The sequence below is a fragment of the Panicum hallii genome, chromosome 3 (assembly GCF_002211085.1).
Source record: "Panicum hallii strain FIL2 chromosome 3, PHallii_v3.1, whole genome shotgun sequence".
NCBI lineage: Eukaryota > Viridiplantae > Streptophyta > Magnoliopsida > Poales > Poaceae > Panicum > Panicum hallii.
Window position 1 is genome coordinate 52,845,213 of NC_038044.1, and position 5,660 is coordinate 52,850,872.

Here is a 5,660-nt window from a genome sequence, read left to right on the forward strand (position 1 = left end):
GGGTAAAGCTGTTTGGGCATGGGAAGCTAAGGAGCAAGTGGCTAGGACCATACCTTGTCGTCGACACATCAACCCATGGAGGCATGACAATCCAAGACGATGAAGATAACATCCATAAGGTAAATGGCCACCGTTTGAAACTCTTCCTAGAGCATAATAAAGCTATTAATGAAGATTTAGACGTGATCGAGCTAGTTGATCATGACCATATGCTTGATTAAGAACCTTATAGGCCAATGCCAACAGCAAGCCACATGTTTATACCTTCTATACCTCCATTTATGCTAACCAGAAAAGACTGAAGGCCAGATGGTGTGGCAGAACTGCCCGAATTAATCCAGCTCAAGAGCGTTAACCATCACCACAAGGGCAATCAAGGCTAACTCGCACTTCAAATGGAGTAACTCCACAGTATGTCGGGTAATATCCTAATGCAACCACTGGAATTTTGATCGAATCAAAGCATACATAAAGCCCGCATGAAGACGAGCCCAGAGTCTGCAACATTCCAAAATTTTACATCACAGAGTTCAACACTAAATTATTATTACAAACCGAGTTCAAATTCATAAGATAAAGTACTTTAGAGTTCAAGTGCAGTGGAAAATAAATGACAATCTGGCGACGATACACGATATCATGATGAAGCCCGTACATGATATCATTCAGCGTTATCATCATTGGCCGGGAACGCATCCCATTCCACCAACCAACTAGGAGGAAGAGTACACAGCCAAGTCAAACTAGAAACCATGTCCTCAGAGGTCTCACTTGAAAACAAGCCACAAGCAAGGCTGAGTATACTAATACTCAGCAAGTCTTACCCGACTAGTGGAATATACTTAACTGACTCCTAACATGCAAGGCTTTTGGCTTCAAGGGATTGTTTTGCCGAAAAGCATCTAAAAGTAAATCCTTACTTTCAAGTTTTTAGCTCCAAGTTCTAGTTTGATTAACCATTCTTGGTGAGAAACTATCCAATATCACACATGGTGGAAATAAAATAATTTAAGCATCCATCAGTATTAATCATCATCATTATTGTTCCACTTCTTACTCTATATGGTAAAAGGATCAAGCAATCTCAATGGCCGTGAGAAATGGACTATTCGAATCGAATTTCTTAACCTTGCAAGGCAAACCAAAACATATGTCACGTGGTTACTCCCAAAGTCACATGTGCAACTTTTTCTGCCAATTCCCGTTTTATGGAACAGGGCCACCCCCCTCGAGTACAAAGCCCACAGTCTATCGTGGTGACTCTGCACTCACCATAAGGCCTCATGAGACCGAAGTCAAGAGGGCAGGAATAAGTCCACGCCCCGGTTCAATCACGTACTTAGCTTACCGATTACCATATTCTCAGCATATGATTAATACGTCATATTCTCAGCATGTGATTAGCATATTACCGGTTTAGACGTTTCACCACTACTACTTGATGAGGACATCACTCATTTGGATGCACACAATACTTCTCTGCTGGACATTCAAGGTCCAATCACTAGAGCTCGTGCACGACAATTGAATTTAGAGGTGAGCTCGTTCCTAAGCACTTCAACTTATGATTTTGAGAATATATTTCTACCTAATGATTATATTGTGATTAGGACCAAGGAGAGGACCAGGAGATGCATGGAGAGGGGCTTGGAGGCGTGGAGGTACAGGGAGTGCAAGCCAAGTTGGAGACCCGATCCAAGTCGACTTCGAGTCCACCTCGGAGTCCAGGAGCAGTCTGCCTTAAATTGGGCGCCCAGGCCACATACGGAGTCAGATTTGGACGTTCTATATATGGTTGGAACCAGAATTTCATAAGGCTTCCAATGGCACCAGTCTCACCTCAAAGTTCCTTCTGAGTCGACGGGAGTTATCGAAACAAGTGGACATCCAGAATCTATCAGGGTGCTGCATCACCATCTTTTGGGCCGCTGGCCCGTGTATCGTGTTGGAGCCCATTAGGATTGCATCTAGTGGACTTGCACGCCCCTAACTCCTTTTTATTCAGTAGCCGTCGCCACTTTAGAGTTTGGATTTTGCTTAGATTCAATCTGTCATCGAACAGTGTCACCGTTCATTGGTTTGTGAGACTCCAACTTGTGAGTTTAATCATTCATCTGCAAATTGGTTGCATTCTTCCTTGTTCTTGCTTGTGTTCTTCGATTCGCAGGCAAGGATTAGCCTTCTTGGCGAGGTCGACCGAGCACCGCCAGTCGATAACCAGAGGAGATGTTGTGCTGCGATTGCGGGATTCGGATCGTGTTGTTCAGAAGCCGGATCGAATTGTTTAACAACTCCACCAAATCGAGAGCTATCAGAACCTTTCGGAAGATTGGGAACCCCAGTCTACATCATTACCACACATTCTGACCTTAGCCATTTTGCTACTCAGATGGGGCCTCAATCATTGCCATCAATTCGTAAAACAGACCTGCCCGTCGACCTTATGATTCCAACATAAATAAACAAACAACTCCCATATCTCGCGAATGACAGGCAATCACTCAATTTTTACCGAAACCCTATTAGCATGGCATTCTAGCGACCTACACATACTAGTGTTCAAAATATAGGTACTAGGATCATGCAACTACGGTTTCAATTAACTCCTATAAATGTAAATGCATAAGTACATAAAGTAAGAACGTTGCGTATATGGGAAAATAGGGTTCATGCTCCGGGGCTTGCCTTCCTAAGCAAACCTAGCCTTGAGCTCTTCCGACCTTTGGTTTGGGTCTTCAACGATTTTTGTTAGATTCACTTGAGCTTCGCGCTGGTCACTCTCAGACTCGGGCACTAGTTCGTACGATCCGTCAGCGAGAGCGGTAGTGTCTACATGAAATGCATATGCGTGAGTTGTGTTGATGGACAAGATTATTTAAGCATTTCACTGTAAAGTTGTAATCGGACAAAATTTAGGTTATAATTATGAAACAACTTTACTAACAGTACATGGGCAATCATTAATTGAGTAGTAAACAACTTTAACTAAACTCACTAAGCCTGTGGGTTTTTCTTATTCTACTAACTTGCAATACTTTTATATTTTAAAGAATAAACCCAGGGTAACAATGTGCTGAAGCTAAGTAAATTCTTCGGACATTGATATTTTTACACACAGCACCTTTCTTAGTGATATGTTTTCAGTAAAAATTTCAGCTCTTTTTATGCAGTAGATTTATCATGGAAAATAAAATAGAACCCTACTGCTAGGATATAGTCCTATTTATCTAGAAAAAACCAAACAAACATTGGTGCTCAAAATTCTACTAAGTGCTCATAAACTTGTGGTGAGTCTAATGTGAATTTTTGAGATTTTATTGTGCAAGTTACATAGCATAGAAAATTCAGCAAAATACATCTATACTAATCAAGATAGATTTTTATTGGCAAATATACTGGGCTTCTGCACCCCAAATGTTTTCTAGCATGTTCAAATACTCAATTATGTCCTCTGGTGAAAATTTCATGCTTTTCCAAGTTAAGTAACTATTTATTAGGACTTAATATTTTTATGCATGGACAAAATAAAAAGGGCATGATAAACAGCAGCAATGTGCCTTAAATTTTACACTAGTATTCTTGCAACAGTTAGAACCTACTTTAAAAGTTTCATATGCATATCTACAGTACATCATCATGAATAAGCACATCTAGCAATCTAGAGCTTGGATCAAGATTAAATCAAAAACTATATCTAGAGACCCTGGATTGTCTTAAAATTTTTACACCAGTTCTAACATCTACCAACTAGCCTACTTACCAAAAATAAAGTCTAGCATTAGCCTAGAACATAAGTTACATTCAAAAGCTCATAAATCTAATATTTAAGATAGTTTAAACACCATTCAAAATTTTAACGTTTGTCTGTAAGGAAACTTGTAGATGTAGTTGCAGGTATTCCAAAACAGTTGAGTTTTCATTTTTATGATTTTTCTACGATGTTATACAATGTTTACAAGTTCACTGGTTTTGAAAACAAACTTGAAACTAAAGCTTTACAGCTAGGTTCCTGGAATTAGCAGAAAAGACCCTAGAATTAACGAAATTAAAGCAATGTAGTCCTCAAGCCATGGCTCACGGTGGGTAGCTCGGCCGGCCAAATCCCGGCCGGTGGGGCCCCTCGCCGGCGACGAAGTCGGGCCGGGAGTAAACAGGGGCTCTCCACGCGTCGGTTTGCTGAAGGTGGCGAGGTCGGAGGAGGGCCGGAGATGGGGGCGCAGCGTGCTCCGAGGGCCGGCGGCGACGCTGTGCGGTGGCGGCGGGGTTCCGGCTAGGGAGGGCTACGGCGGTGGGGCTGGAGAGCTTCAGGAGGACGGGAGCATGGTGGTTCAGGGGTTAGCTGGGGTCGGGGCGGCTCGGAAAGTGGTGGTCGGCGTGGAGGTCCGGGAAGCCGGTAATGGTGGCCGGCGGTGGCTTGGGCGCGCGTTGCTGGGACCGGCTTGGCCTTTTATAGGAAGGGCGAGGGAAGGAGGAGTGGGGCGCGGTAGAGGGGACGCCGGGCAGGGCGGGCAGCGCGCCGGCAGGACGCGGCAGTGGCGTCGCCGGCAAGCCCGTGTCGCCGCGCGGGCGTCCGAGATGCTTCGCCGCGTGCCAGCGACGTCGTTGGTCGAGCGGGATTGTGGCGTGGGGGAAGGGGGTTCGCGCGCGCAGGGATTGGGGGCGCGCCCCTGCTGCCGCTGTCTTGCCGGCGAGAGCGACCGCGGACTGGCTTGTGTCACAACCTAAAGTTTTACCGTGTTAATATGTAATTAGTAGTATCATGAGCATCATCTAATTATAATGGAGCATCATTTATGCATAATTCGGAATGATTGTATTTAATTCCTTGCTTTGTTTGAGTGAAGGTTGTGAAGCAAGTTTAATTTTTGCTAAGTGGCTGTGCCCACAAAAATTTGATTCAAATACTAGATTTCAAATGACGAATTTAAAATATTTTTGTTCAATTTTGTGATGTTTAGCCCGAGCTATAAAATTCTTGGAAGCTTTGTAAACTGCTGTTTTGTTTGAATTTCTATGAGCAATCCTTAATAGTTTTTTGAGTTCTTGTTGTTGTTCCTGGTAGTTTGATCTTGCTCAATAAAATTTTGGCGATTTTTGGAGCCCGGAAAGTCCTAGTTTTTAAATTTTGATGTTGAACCACCGTTTTCCTTTTTTCCATCCACCTCGGGCCCACCTGTCAGCCGCAGCCCCAGCCATCAAGTCGCTCGCCGGCCGCTCGCCTTCCTTCTTCTCATTTCAAACGCCGTTCCCCTTTCCTCCGAAACCCTAGCCGTCTCCTCCATTGCCGCCGCCTCCTCCTTCCTCCCCTCCGCCGGCCGCCGCTATTCGCCGCCTCCGGTGAGCCTCCCTCCGAATCCCCGCGCGCACAGCACCACCTCGCCCTCCTCGTCCGAATTTAGCCCTCACTGGCCGTCTTCCTCCTCTGCAGTTCCCCTCGATGCTGGCCTCCGCCCGCCGCCGCCGGTCCTCACGGTGCCGCCACTCGCCGCACCGTTCTGCCCATTGGTGCCCTAGGTGAGCATCCCCGGCATGCCTAGATCCCCGTGCGCACGCCGCCCTTGTTTCGCTCGCATCCCTGACCGCGTTCCTCCGCCGGCCGCCGCGCCGTGGGCACGATCTAGCCGTACCCCTACCGCGAGTCACGGCCAACGGCCAGCCTT

General features: G+C 45.7%; 1 long non-coding RNA gene across 1 annotated transcript; it reads right to left on the reverse strand.

Annotated features, from left to right (window-relative positions):
- Positions 1-2,591: 2,591 nt before the first annotated feature.
- On the reverse strand, positions 2,592-4,639 carry LOC112886966. Its single transcript, XR_003227466.1, has 2 exons — positions 4,079-4,639; positions 2,592-2,829 (listed from the first exon to the last, which is right to left on the reverse strand). It is a non-coding gene; the product is annotated as an uncharacterized LOC112886966 (long non-coding RNA).
- Positions 4,640-5,660: the final 1,021 nt, after the last annotated feature.